At 45.0% G+C, this 12,888-nt stretch overlaps 20 non-coding genes across 20 annotated transcripts; 6 read left to right on the top strand and 14 right to left on the bottom strand.

Annotated features, from left to right (window-relative positions):
- Nucleotides 1-40: 40 nt before the first annotated feature.
- trnas-uga (transfer RNA serine (anticodon UGA)) lies at nt 41-122 on the bottom strand. The gene has a single exon. It is a non-coding gene; the product is annotated as a tRNA-Ser (tRNA).
- A 583-nt stretch (nt 123-705) lies between these two features.
- On the bottom strand, nt 706-778 carry trnam-cau (transfer RNA methionine (anticodon CAU)). The gene has a single exon. It is a non-coding gene; the product is annotated as a tRNA-Met (tRNA).
- A 763-nt stretch (nt 779-1,541) lies between these two features.
- Nucleotides 1,542-1,613, top strand: trnad-guc (transfer RNA aspartic acid (anticodon GUC)). The gene has a single exon. It is a non-coding gene; the product is annotated as a tRNA-Asp (tRNA).
- A 404-nt stretch (nt 1,614-2,017) lies between these two features.
- On the bottom strand, nt 2,018-2,099 carry trnas-uga (transfer RNA serine (anticodon UGA)). The gene has a single exon. It is a non-coding gene; the product is annotated as a tRNA-Ser (tRNA).
- Nucleotides 2,100-2,682: 583 nt separating this feature from the next.
- Nucleotides 2,683-2,755, bottom strand: trnam-cau (transfer RNA methionine (anticodon CAU)). The gene has a single exon. It is a non-coding gene; the product is annotated as a tRNA-Met (tRNA).
- A 763-nt stretch (nt 2,756-3,518) lies between these two features.
- On the top strand, nt 3,519-3,590 carry trnad-guc (transfer RNA aspartic acid (anticodon GUC)). Its single transcript has one exon. It is a non-coding gene; the product is annotated as a tRNA-Asp (tRNA).
- A 404-nt stretch (nt 3,591-3,994) lies between these two features.
- On the bottom strand, nt 3,995-4,076 carry trnas-uga (transfer RNA serine (anticodon UGA)). Its single transcript has one exon. It is a non-coding gene; the product is annotated as a tRNA-Ser (tRNA).
- A 583-nt stretch (nt 4,077-4,659) lies between these two features.
- trnam-cau (transfer RNA methionine (anticodon CAU)) lies at nt 4,660-4,732 on the bottom strand. Its single transcript has one exon. It is a non-coding gene; the product is annotated as a tRNA-Met (tRNA).
- A 763-nt stretch (nt 4,733-5,495) lies between these two features.
- Nucleotides 5,496-5,567, top strand: trnad-guc (transfer RNA aspartic acid (anticodon GUC)). Its single transcript has one exon. It is a non-coding gene; the product is annotated as a tRNA-Asp (tRNA).
- A 404-nt stretch (nt 5,568-5,971) lies between these two features.
- trnas-uga (transfer RNA serine (anticodon UGA)) lies at nt 5,972-6,053 on the bottom strand. The gene has a single exon. It is a non-coding gene; the product is annotated as a tRNA-Ser (tRNA).
- Nucleotides 6,054-6,636: 583 nt separating this feature from the next.
- trnam-cau (transfer RNA methionine (anticodon CAU)) lies at nt 6,637-6,709 on the bottom strand. The gene has a single exon. It is a non-coding gene; the product is annotated as a tRNA-Met (tRNA).
- A 760-nt stretch (nt 6,710-7,469) lies between these two features.
- trnad-guc (transfer RNA aspartic acid (anticodon GUC)) lies at nt 7,470-7,541 on the top strand. The gene has a single exon. It is a non-coding gene; the product is annotated as a tRNA-Asp (tRNA).
- A 404-nt stretch (nt 7,542-7,945) lies between these two features.
- trnas-uga (transfer RNA serine (anticodon UGA)) lies at nt 7,946-8,027 on the bottom strand. The gene has a single exon. It is a non-coding gene; the product is annotated as a tRNA-Ser (tRNA).
- Nucleotides 8,028-8,610: 583 nt separating this feature from the next.
- Nucleotides 8,611-8,683, bottom strand: trnam-cau (transfer RNA methionine (anticodon CAU)). Its single transcript has one exon. It is a non-coding gene; the product is annotated as a tRNA-Met (tRNA).
- Nucleotides 8,684-9,443: 760 nt separating this feature from the next.
- trnad-guc (transfer RNA aspartic acid (anticodon GUC)) lies at nt 9,444-9,515 on the top strand. The gene has a single exon. It is a non-coding gene; the product is annotated as a tRNA-Asp (tRNA).
- A 404-nt stretch (nt 9,516-9,919) lies between these two features.
- trnas-uga (transfer RNA serine (anticodon UGA)) lies at nt 9,920-10,001 on the bottom strand. The gene has a single exon. It is a non-coding gene; the product is annotated as a tRNA-Ser (tRNA).
- Nucleotides 10,002-10,584: 583 nt separating this feature from the next.
- Nucleotides 10,585-10,657, bottom strand: trnam-cau (transfer RNA methionine (anticodon CAU)). Its single transcript has one exon. It is a non-coding gene; the product is annotated as a tRNA-Met (tRNA).
- A 762-nt stretch (nt 10,658-11,419) lies between these two features.
- On the top strand, nt 11,420-11,491 carry trnad-guc (transfer RNA aspartic acid (anticodon GUC)). Its single transcript has one exon. It is a non-coding gene; the product is annotated as a tRNA-Asp (tRNA).
- A 404-nt stretch (nt 11,492-11,895) lies between these two features.
- trnas-uga (transfer RNA serine (anticodon UGA)) lies at nt 11,896-11,977 on the bottom strand. The gene has a single exon. It is a non-coding gene; the product is annotated as a tRNA-Ser (tRNA).
- Nucleotides 11,978-12,560: 583 nt separating this feature from the next.
- trnam-cau (transfer RNA methionine (anticodon CAU)) lies at nt 12,561-12,633 on the bottom strand. Its single transcript has one exon. It is a non-coding gene; the product is annotated as a tRNA-Met (tRNA).
- Between the last annotated feature and the right edge of the window lie 255 nt (nt 12,634-12,888).

Genomic DNA, 12,888 nt, shown 5'->3' with positions numbered 1-12,888 from the left:
GAGCACACTCTCTCTTTCCACACGCCCAACAAGACACTCACGCTGCAAGCAGGAGTCGAACCTGCGCGGGGAAACCCCATTGGATTTCAAGTCCAACGCCTTAACCTCTCGGCCATCGCAGCTCGGCGGAGCGAGAGTAACATAGAGATCAATTCCTTGGACTTCCTCAAGCTCAATGATGAGTGCACAAGTGTCATTGCTTCTGAGTTGCAAATGGCTTGAGAAGAAAATTCAAATAAATGAATCTCCATAAGTCTACTCACTATTAACTTCAAGCTGGTACCAATTCCAGGTGATCAGGTATTCAAAAGCGTGTCATCAAAAGTGAATCAAAAAGAATCAAAAGTGAAAAGTGTCCGACGTGGTCCATTATTCTGTGTTGGCACCACGACACTGCAGTTTGATCTGGGAGCGAACATGCTCCAAAGAGGCAGCTTGATGTCTCAGTAGAGGTGTCAATACAGACGCCATCAAGGTATTGACTGAACGGTCAGTGGAGAGAATTGAATTGGATGCAACACAACTTGCTGTGTACACGCGAATTTACAAAAGAAAAAGCACAGCTTGAATCAACTAGGGATGACCTGTAAGAGTCATGTGCCAATACTATTTTCAGGTAGGGGGTGTGCTCAGCATGCGAGTGAATAAGGAAAGAGCGTTTGAGCATCTTTTGGGGGCTCGTCAATCTTTTCAAAAAGCTTCTGCTGCCCCGTGTGAGGGTCGAACTCACGACCTTCAGATTATGAGACTGACGCGCTACCTACTGCGCTAACGAGGCTAGGAAAGAAGAAGCGAGGCTGAGGAAGAACTAACAAAGCTGGAGAAAAAATGTATCCGCCCCCAATTCACTCCTTGGAGCATGGCGGCAAGTGCACCTGCAGCAACTAATTACTGCCAACAACAGCTAACAAACAACAAGGTTAGCACAAGAAGCCTGGAATTAACCAGAATCTGAGGCCAACGTAATTAAACTCTAATCCTACCCTAACCAATCACAGGATGTTCCAAGAGTAGACAAACAACGCACACAAACAAAAAAAAAAACAAAAATACCACCAAAATACAAGTACAAACGACACCTACCTCATGAACGTATGAAGTGAAGCTTTCTCTGGAGTGCTTTTAGTAGATGCAAAGCAGTAATGTGTGCCAAGAAATTCAGAACTTGCATGTGGGAAAGAGAGAAATGCAAAATCTCAGTTGATCTAAGATGGATATTGCAGTTCGGTACAATGCACTGGAATACGAAGACAAAATGAATTGCCAATGTAGCTAAAGCCAATTTTGCAGGAAATGGTTCGCATGACTTAACTAGGAAGGCAGATGAATCAAACCTGTAGGTCACCAAGATTCTTTGAGTTTTTCCTATCATAAGTCCACAAACTGACGATGGTAAAAGAGGAGTGGCAACAGTGAGTCAATATCACCACAATGTGTTCTTTTTACCACCTCCTTGCAGGCACAATGATTCAGAGTACTTTAAAATCAAGGGGACAAGTGCACGTCACCTGACTCAGCATCACTGCGAGACACAGCACGTGTCCTCGTTAGTATAGTGGATAGTATCTCCGCCTGTCACGCGGAAGACCGGGGTTCGATTCCCCGACGGGGAGACCCTCTTTTAGCGCAAGGCGGAGCAACCAGTGACCGGCCATGAAAGAATGTGGCACTTTTTCTTTTACCTGAAACAAGACATCGCTATGTTGCATGAAGATCTTTGGATGAAGCACCTGTGAGTGCAAGCTCTCCCCACTGGTGGCATAAGGTCTCATCACAAATCACATTAGAGAGGCAAGTTAATCCTCTAAGCTGCAAGAGACCCCACTGCATTTCCATGCCAACACATTGTAACGACGAAGCAGCCATTTGTAACTCAATTCCTGGGACTATTTCAGGATCAGTTAGGACTGCTAAAGTTTGGCAGCACAAAGTTGCAAATGGCATGAGAAGCATATTTAAAACTGGCTAGCAGGAAGAGAGCACACTCTCTCTTTCCACACGCCCAACAAGACACTCACGCTGCAAGCAGGAGTCGAACCTGCGCGGGGAAACCCCATTGGATTTCAAGTCCAACGCCTTAACCTCTCGGCCATCGCAGCTCGGCGGAGCGAGAGTAACATAGAGATCAATTCCTTGGACTTCCTCAAGCTCAATGATGAGTGCACAAGTGTCATTGCTTCTGAGTTGCAAATGGCTTGAGAAGAAAATTCAAATAAATGAATCTCCATAAGTCTACTCACTATTAACTTCAAGCTGGTACCAATTCCAGGTGATCAGGTATTCAAAAGCGTGTCATCAAAAGTGAATCAAAAAGAATCAAAAGTGAAAAGTGTCCGACGTGGTCCATTATTCTGTGTTGGCTCCACGACACTGCAGTTTGATCTGGGAGCAAACATGCTCCAAAGAGGCAGCTTGATGTCTCAGTAGAGGTGTCAATACAGACGCCATCAAGGTATTGACTGAACGGTCAGTGGAGAGAATTGAATTGGATGCAACACAACTTGCTGTGCACACGCGAATTTACAAAAGAAAAAGCACAGCTTGAATCAACTAGGGATGACCTGTAAGAGTCATGTGCCAATACTATTTTCAGGTAGGGGGTGTGCTCAGCATGCGAGTGAATAAGGAAAGAGCGTTTGAGCATCTTTTGGGGGCTCGTCAATCTTTTCAAAAAGCTTCTGCTGCCCCGTGTGAGGGTCGAACTCACGACCTTCAGATTATGAGACTGACGCGCTACCTACTGCGCTAACGAGGCTAGGAAAGAAGAAGCGAGGCTGAGGAAGAACTAACAAAGCTGGAGAAAAAATGTATCCGCCCCCAATTCACTCCTTGGAGCATGGCGGCAAGTGCACCTGCAGCAACTAATTACTGCCAACAACAGCTAACAAACAACAAGGTTAGCACAAGAAGCCTGGAATTAACCAGAATCTGAGGCCAACGTAATTAAACTCTAATCCTACCCTAACCAATCACAGGATGTTCCAAGAGTAGACAAACAACGCACACAAACAAAAAAAAAAACAAAAATACCACCAAAATACAAGTACAAACGACACCTACCTCATGAACGTATGAAGTGAAGCTTTCTCTGGAGTGCTTTTAGTAGATGCAAAGCAGTAATGTGTGCCAAGAAATTCAGAACTTGCATGTGGGAAAGAGAGAAATGCAAAATCTCAGTTGATCTAAGATGGATATTGCAGTTCGGTACAATGCACTGGAATACGAAGACAAAATGAATTGCCAATGTAGCTAAAGCCAATTTTGCAGGAAATGGTTCGCATGACTTAACTAGGAAGGCAGATGAATCAAACCTGTAGGTCACCAAGATTCTTTGAGTTTTTCCTATCATAAGTCCACAAACTGACGATGGTAAAAGAGGAGTGGCAACAGTGAGTCAATATCACCACAATGTGTTCTTTTTACCACCTCCTTGCAGGCACAATGATTCAGAGTACTTTAAAATCAAGGGGACAAGTGCACGTCACCTGACTCAGCATCACTGCGAGACACAGCACGTGTCCTCGTTAGTATAGTGGATAGTATCTCCGCCTGTCACGCGGAAGACCGGGGTTCGATTCCCCGACGGGGAGACCCTCTTTTAGCGCAAGGCGGAGCAACCAGTGACCGGCCATGAAAGAATGTGGCACTTTTTCTTTTACCTGAAACAAGACATCGCTATGTTGCATGAAGATCTTTGGATGAAGCACCTGTGAGTGCAAGCTCTCCCCACTGGTGGCATAAGGTCTCATCACAAATCACATTAGAGAGGCAAGTTAATCCTCTAAGCTGCAAGAGACCCCACTGCATTTCCATGCCAACACATTGTAACGACGAAGCAGCCATTTGTAACTCAATTCCTGGGACTATTTCAGGATCAGTTAGGACTGCTAAAGTTTGGCAGCACAAAGTTGCAAATGGCATGAGAAGCATATTTAAAACTGGCTAGCAGGAAGAGAGCACACTCTCTCTTTCCACACGCCCAACAAGACACTCACGCTGCAAGCAGGAGTCGAACCTGCGCGGGGAAACCCCATTGGATTTCAAGTCCAACGCCTTAACCTCTCGGCCATCGCAGCTCGGCGGAGCGAGAGTAACATAGAGATCAATTCCTTGGACTTCCTCAAGCTCAATGATGAGTGCACAAGTGTCATTGCTTCTGAGTTGCAAATGGCTTGAGAAGAAAATTCAAATAAATGAATCTCCATAAGTCTACTCACTATTAACTTCAAGCTGGTACCAATTCCAGGTGATCAGGTATTCAAAAGCGTGTCATCAAAAGTGAATCAAAAAGAATCAAAAGTGAAAAGTGTCCGACGTGGTCCATTATTCTGTGTTGGCTCCACGACACTGCAGTTTGATCTGGGAGCAAACATGCTCCAAAGAGGCAGCTTGATGTCTCAGTAGAGGTGTCAATACAGACGCCATCAAGGTATTGACTGAACGGTCAGTGGAGAGAATTGAATTGGATGCAACACAACTTGCTGTGCACACGCGAATTTACAAAAGAAAAAGCACAGCTTGAATCAACTAGGGATGACCTGTAAGAGTCATGTGCCAATACTATTTTCAGGTAGGGGGTGTGCTCAGCATGCGAGTGAATAAGGAAAGAGCGTTTGAGCATCTTTTGGGGGCTCGTCAATCTTTTCAAAAAGCTTCTGCTGCCCCGTGTGAGGGTCGAACTCACGACCTTCAGATTATGAGACTGACGCGCTACCTACTGCGCTAACGAGGCTAGGAAAGAAGAAGCGAGGCTGAGGAAGAACTAACAAAGCTGGAGAAAAAATGTATCCGCCCCCAATTCACTCCTTGGAGCATGGCGGCAAGTGCACCTGCAGCAACTAATTACTGCCAACAACAGCTAACAAACAACAAGGTTAGCACAAGAAGCCTGGAATTAACCAGAATCTGAGGCCAACGTAATTAAACTCTAATCCTACCCTAACCAATCACAGGATGTTCCAAGAGTAGACAAACAACGCACACAAACAAAAAAAAAAACAAAAATACCACCAAAATACAAGTACAAACGACACCTACCTCATGAACGTATGAAGTGAAGCTTTCTCTGGAGTGCTTTTAGTAGATGCAAAGCAGTAATGTGTGCCAAGAAATTCAGAACTTGCATGTGGGAAAGAGAGAAATGCAAAATCTCAGTTGATCTAAGATGGATATTGCAGTTCGGTACAATGCACTGGAATACGAAGACAAAATGAATTGCCAATGTAGCTAAAGCCAATTTTGCAGGAAATGGTTCGCATGACTTAACTAGGAAGGCAGATGAATCAAACCTGTAGGTCACCAAGATTCTTTGAGTTTTTCCTATCATAAGTCCACAAACTGACGATGGTAAAAGAGGAGTGGCAACAGTGAGTCAATATCACCACAATGTGTTCTTTTTACCACCTCCTTGCAGGCACAATGATTCAGAGTACTTTAAAATCAAGGGGACAAGTGCACGTCACCTGACTCAGCATCACTGCGAGACACAGCACGTGTCCTCGTTAGTATAGTGGATAGTATCTCCGCCTGTCACGCGGAAGACCGGGGTTCGATTCCCCGACGGGGAGACCCTCTTTTAGCGCAAGGCGGAGCAACCAGTGACCGGCCATGAAAGAATGTGGCACTTTTTCTTTTACCTGAAACAAGACATCGCTATGTTGCATGAAGATCTTTGGATGAAGCACCTGTGAGTGCAAGCTCTCCCCACTGGTGGCATAAGGTCTCATCACAAATCACATTAGAGAGGCAAGTTAATCCTCTAAGCTGCAAGAGACCCCACTGCATTTCCATGCCAACACATTGTAACGACGAAGCAGCCATTTGTAACTCAATTCCTGGGACTATTTCAGGATCAGTTAGGACTGCTAAAGTTTGGCAGCACAAAGTTGCAAATGGCATGAGAAGCATATTTAAAACTGGCTAGCAGGAAGAGAGCACACTCTCTCTTTCCACACGCCCAACAAGACACTCACGCTGCAAGCAGGAGTCGAACCTGCGCGGGGAAACCCCATTGGATTTCAAGTCCAACGCCTTAACCTCTCGGCCATCGCAGCTCGGCGGAGCGAGAGTAACATAGAGATCAATTCCTTGGACTTCCTCAAGCTCAATGATGAGTGCACAAGTGTCATTGCTTCTGAGTTGCAAATGGCTTGAGAAGAAAATTCAAATAAATGAATCTCCATAAGTCTACTCACTATTAACTTCAAGCTGGTACCAATTCCAGGTGATCAGGTATTCAAAAGCGTGTCATCAAAAGTGAATCAAAAAGAATCAAAAGTGAAAAGTGTCCGACGTGGTCCATTATTCTGTGTTGGCTCCACGACACTGCAGTTTGATCTGGGAGCAAACATGCTCCAAAGAGGCAGCTTGATGTCTCAGTAGAGGTGTCAATACAGACGCCATCAAGGTATTGACTGAACGGTCAGTGGAGAGAATTGAATTGGATGCAACACAACTTGCTGTGCACACGCGAATTTACAAAAGAAAAAGCACAGCTTGAATCAACTAGGGATGACCTGTAAGAGTCATGTGCCAATACTATTTTCAGGTAGGGGGTGTGCTCAGCATGCGAGTGAATAAGGAAAGAGCGTTTGAGCATCTTTTGGGGGCTCGTCAATCTTTTCAAAAAGCTTCTGCTGCCCCGTGTGAGGGTCGAACTCACGACCTTCAGATTATGAGACTGACGCGCTACCTACTGCGCTAACGAGGCTAGGAAAGAAGAAGCGAGGCTGAGGAAGAACTAACAAAGCTGGAGAAAAAATGTATCCGCCCCCAATTCACTCCTTGGAGCATGGCGGCAAGTGCACCTGCAGCAACTAATTACTGCCAACAACAGCTAACAAACAACAAGGTTAGCACAAGAAGCCTGGAATTAACCAGAATCTGAGGCCAACGTAATTAAACTAATCCTACCCTAACCAATCACAGGATGTTCCAAGAGTAGACAAACAACGCACACAAACAAAAAAAAAACAAAAATACCACCAAAATACAAGTACAAACGACACCTACCTCATGAAGGTATGAAGTGAAGCTTTCTCTGGAGTGCTTTTAGTAGATGCAAAGCAGTAATGTGTGCCAAGAAATTCAGAACTTGCATGTGGGAAAGAGAGAAATGCAAAATCTCAGTTGATCTAAGATGGATATTGCAGTTCGGTACAATGCACTGGAATACGAAGACAAAATGAATTGCCAATGTAGCTAAAGCCAATTTTGCAGGAAATGGTTCGCATGACTTAACTAGGAAGGCAGATGAATCAAACCTGTAGGTCACCAAGATTCTTTGAGTTTTTCCTATCATAAGTCCACAAACTGACGATGGTAAAAGAGGAGTGGCAACAGTGAGTCAATATCACCACAATGTGTTCTTTTTACCACCTCCTTGCAGGCACAATGATTCAGAGTACTTTAAAATCAAGGGGACAAGTGCACGTCACCTGACTCAGCATCACTGCGAGCCACAGCATGTGTCCTCGTTAGTATAGTGGATAGTATCTCCGCCTGTCACGCGGAAGACCGGGGTTCGATTCCCCGACGGGGAGACCCTCTTTTAGCGCAAGGCGGAGCAACCAGTGACCGGCCATGAAAGAATGTGGCACTTTTTCTTTTACCTGAAACAAGACATCGCTATGTTGCATGAAGATCTTTGGATGAAGCACCTGTGAGTGCAAGCTCTCCCCACTGGTGGCATAAGGTCTCATCACAAATCACATTAGAGAGGCAAGTTAATCCTCTAAGCTGCAAGAGACCCCACTGCATTTCCATGCCAACACATTGTAACGACGAAGCAGCCATTTGTAACTCAATTCCTGGGACTATTTCAGGATCAGTTAGGACTGCTAAAGTTTGGCAGCACAAAGTTGCAAATGGCATGAGAAGCATATTTAAAACTGGCTAGCAGGAAGAGAGCACACTCTCTCTTTCCACACGCCCAACAAGACACTCACGCTGCAAGCAGGAGTCGAACCTGCGCGGGGAAACCCCATTGGATTTCAAGTCCAACGCCTTAACCTCTCGGCCATCGCAGCTCGGCGGAGCGAGAGTAACATAGAGATCAATTCCTTGGACTTCCTCAAGCTCAATGATGAGTGCACAAGTGTCATTGCTTCTGAGTTGCAAATGGCTTGAGAAGAAAATTCAAATAAATGAATCTCCATAAGTCTACTCACTATTAACTTCAAGCTGGTACCAATTCCAGGTGATCAGGTATTCAAAAGCGTGTCATCAAAAGTGAATCAAAAAGAATCAAAAGTGAAAAGTGTCCGACGTGGTCCATTATTCTGTGTTGGCTCCACGACACTGCAGTTTGATCTGGGAGCAAACATGCTCCAAAGAGGCAGCTTGATGTCTCAGTAGAGGTGTCAATACAGACGCCATCAAGGTATTGACTGAACGGTCAGTGGAGAGAATTGAATTGGATGCAACACAACTTGCTGTGCACACGCGAATTTACAAAAGAAAAAGCACAGCTTGAATCAACTAGGGATGACCTGTAAGAGTCATGTGCCAATACTATTTTCAGGTAGGGGGTGTGCTCAGCATGCGAGTGAATAAGGAAAGAGCGTTTGAGCATCTTTTGGGGGCTCGTCAATCTTTTCAAAAAGCTTCTGCTGCCCCGTGTGAGGGTCGAACTCACGACCTTCAGATTATGAGACTGACGCGCTACCTACTGCGCTAACGAGGCTAGGAAAGAAGAAGCGAGGCTGAGGAAGAACTAACAAAGCTGGAGAAAAAATGTATCCGCCCCCAATTCACTCCTTGGAGCATGGCGGCAAGTGCACCTGCAGCAACTAATTACTGCCAACAACAGCTAACAAACAACAAGGTTAGCACAAGAAGCCTGGAATTAACCAGAATCTGAGGCCAACGTAATTAAACTAATCCTACCCTAACCAATCACAGGATGTTCCAAGAGTAGACAAACAACGCACACAAACAAAAAAAAAACAAAAATACCACCAAAATACAAGTACAAACGACACCTACCTCATGAAGGTATGAAGTGAAGCTTTCTCTGGAGTGCTTTTAGTAGATGCAAAGCAGTAATGTGTGCCAAGAAATTCAGAACTTGCATGTGGGAAAGAGAGAAATGCAAAATCTCAGTTGATCTAAGATGGATATTGCAGTTCGGTACAATGCACTGGAATACGAAGACAAAATGAATTGCCAATGTAGCTAAAGCCAATTTTGCAGGAAATGGTTCGCATGACTTAACTAGGAAGGCAGATGAATCAAACCTGTAGGTCACCAAGATTCTTTGAGTTTTTCCTATCATAAGTCCACAAACTGACGATGGTAAAAGAGGAGTGGCAACAGTGAGTCAATATCACCACAATGTGTTCTTTTTACCACCTCCTTGCAGGCACAATGATTCAGAGTACTTTAAAATCAAGGGGACAAGTGCACGTCACCTGACTCAGCATCACTGCGAGCCACAGCATGTGTCCTCGTTAGTATAGTGGATAGTATCTCCGCCTGTCACGCGGAAGACCGGGGTTCGATTCCCCGACGGGGAGACCCTCTTTTAGCGCAAGGCGGAGCAACCAGTGACCGGCCATGAAAGAATGTGGCACTTTTTCTTTTACCTGAAACAAGACATCGCTATGTTGCATGAAGATCTTTGGATGAAGCACCTGTGAGTGCAAGCTCTCCCCACTGGTGGCATAAGGTCTCATCACAAATCACATTAGAGAGGCAAGTTAATCCTCTAAGCTGCAAGAGACCCCACTGCATTTCCATGCCAACACATTGTAACGACGAAGCAGCCATTTGTAACTCAATTCCTGGGACTATTTCAGGATCAGTTAGGACTGCTAAAGTTTGGCAGCACAAAGTTGCAAATGGCATGAGAAGCATATTTAAAACTGGCTAGCAGGAAGAGAGCACACTCTCTCTTTCCACACGCCCAACAAGACACTCACGCTGCAAGCAGGAGTCGAACCTGCGCGGGGAAACCCCATTGGATTTCAAGTCCAACGCCTTAACCTCTCGGCCATCGCAGCTCGGCGGAGCGAGAGTAACATAGAGATCAATTCCTTGGACTTCCTCAAGCTCAATGATGAGTGCACAAGTGTCATTGCTTCTGAGATGCAAATGGCTTGAGAAGAAAATTCAAATAAATGAATCTCCATAAGTCTACTCACTATTAACTTCAAGCTGGTACCAATTCCAGGTGATCAGGTATTCAAAAGCGTGTCATCAAAAGTGAATCAAAAAGAATCAAAAGTGAAAAGTGTCCGACGTGGTCCATTATTCTGTGTTGGCTCCACGACACTGCAGTTTGATCTGGGAGCAAACATGCTCCAAAGAGGCAGCTTGATGTCTCAGTAGAGGTGTCAATACAGACGCCATCAAGGTATTGACTGAACGGTCAGTGGAGAGAATTGAATTGGATGCAACACAACTTGCTGTGCACACGCGAATTTACAAAAGAAAAAGCACAGCTTGAATCAACTAGGGATGACCTGTAAGAGTCATGTGCCAATACTATTTTCAGGTAGGGGGTGTGCTCAGCATGCGAGTGAATAAGGAAAGAGCGTTTGAGCATCTTTTGGGGGCTCGTCAATCTTTTCAAAAAGCTTCTGCTGCCCCGTGTGAGGGTCGAACTCACGACCTTCAGATTATGAGACTGACGCGCTACCTACTGCGCTAACGAGGCTAGGAAAGAAGAAGCGAGGCTGAGGAAGAACTAACAAAGCTGGAGAAAAAATGTATCCGCCCCCAATTCACTCCTTGGAGCATGGCGGCAAGTGCACCTGCAGCAACTAATTACTGCCAACAACAGCTAACAAACAACAAGGTTAGCACAAGAAGCCTGGAATTAACCAGAATCTGAGGCCAACGTAATTAAACTCTAATCCTACCCTAACCAATCACAGGATGTTCCAAGAGTAAACAAACAACGCACACAAACAAAAAAAAAACAAAAATACCACCAAAATACAAGTACAAACGACACCTACCTCATGAAGGTATGAAGTGAAGCTTTCTCTGGAGTGCTTTTAGTAGATGCAAAGCAGTAATGTGTGCCAAGAAATTCAGAACTTGCATGTGGGAAAGAGAGAAATGCAAAATCTCAGTTGATCTAAGATGGATATTGCAGTTCGGTACAATGCACTGGAATACGAAGACAAAATGAATTGCCAATGTAGCTAAAGCCAATTTTGCAGGAAATGGTTCGCATGACTTAACTAGGAAGGCAGATGAATCAAACCTGTAGGTCACCAAGATTCTTTGAGTTTTTCCTATCATAAGTCCACAAACTGACGATGGTAAAAGAGGAGTGGCAACAGTGAGTCAATATCACCACAATGTGTTCTTTTTACCACCTCCTTGCAGGCACAATGATTCAGAGTACTTTAAAATCAAGGGGACAAGTGCACGTCACCTGACTCAGCATCACTGCGAGACACAGCACGTGTCCTCGTTAGTATAGTGGATAGTATCTCCGCCTGTCACGCGGAAGACCGGGGTTCGATTCCCCGACGGGGAGACCCTCTTTTAGCGCAAGGCGGAGCAACCAGTGACCGGCCATGAAAGAATGTGGCACTTTTTCTTTTACCTGAAACAAGACATCGCTATGTTGCATGAAGATCTTTGGATGAAGCACCTGTGAGTGCAAGCTCTCCCCACTGGTGGCATAAGGTCTCATCACAAATCACATTAGAGAGGCAAGTTAATCCTCTAAGCTGCAAGAGACCCCACTGCATTTCCATGCCAACACATTGTAACGACGAAGCAGCCATTTGTAACTCAATTCCTGGGACTATTTCAGGATCAGTTAGGACTGCTAAAGTTTGGCAGCACAAAGTTGCAAATGGCATGAGAAGCATATTTAAAACTGGCTAGCAGGAAGAGAGCACACTCTCTCTTTCCACACGCCCAACAAGACACTCACGCTGCAAGCAGGAGTCGAACCTGCGCGGGGAAACCCCATTGGATTTCAAGTCCAACGCCTTAACCTCTCGGCCATCGCAGCTCGGCGGAGCGAGAGTAACATAGAGATCAATTCCTTGGACTTCCTCAAGCTCAATGATGAGTGCACAAGTGTCATTGCTTCTGAGTTGCAAATGGCTTGAGAAGAAAATTCAAATAAATGAATCTCGATAAGTCTACTCACTATTAACTTCAAGCTGGTACCAATTCCAGGTGATCAGGTATTCAAAAGCGTGTCATCAAAAGTGAATCAAAAAGAATCAAAAGTGAAAAGTGTCCGACGTGGTCCATTATTCTGTGTTGGCTCCACGACACTGCAGTTTGATCTGGGAGCAAACATGCTCCAAAGAGGCAGCTTGATGTCTCAGTAGAGGTGTCAATACAGACGCCATCAAGGTATTGACTGAACGGTCAGTGGAGAGAATTGAATTGGATGCAACACAACTTGCTGTGTACACGCGAATTTACAAAAGAAAAAGCACAGCTTGAATCAACTAGGGATGACCTGTAAGAGTCATGTGCCAATACTATTTTCAGGTAGGGGGTGTGCTCAGCATGCGAGTGAATAAGGAAAGAGCGTTTGAGCATCTTTTGGGGGCTCGTCAATCTTTTCAAAAAGCTTCTGCTGCCCCGTGTGAGGGTCGAACTCACGACCTTCAGATTATGAGACTGACGCGCTACCTACTGCGCTAACGAGGCTAGGAAAGAAGAAGCGAGGCTGAGGAAGAACTAACAAAGCTGGAGAAAAAATGTATCCGCCCCCAATTCACTCCTTGGAGCATGGCGGCAAGTGCACCTGCAGCAACTAATTACTGCCAACAACAGCTAACAAACAACAAGCTTAGCACAAGAAGCCTGGAATTAACCAGAATCTGAGGCCAACGTAATTAAACTAATCCTACCCTAACCAATCACAGGATGTTCCAAGAGTAGACAAACAACGCACACAAACAA

The sequence above is a fragment of the Brachyhypopomus gauderio genome, unplaced genomic scaffold, assembly GCF_052324685.1.
Source record: "Brachyhypopomus gauderio isolate BG-103 unplaced genomic scaffold, BGAUD_0.2 sc235, whole genome shotgun sequence".
Lineage (NCBI taxonomy): Eukaryota > Metazoa > Chordata > Actinopteri > Gymnotiformes > Hypopomidae > Brachyhypopomus > Brachyhypopomus gauderio.
Note: the sequence above shows the minus strand (reverse complement) of the source record. Positions and strands in the feature narration are given on the sequence as shown.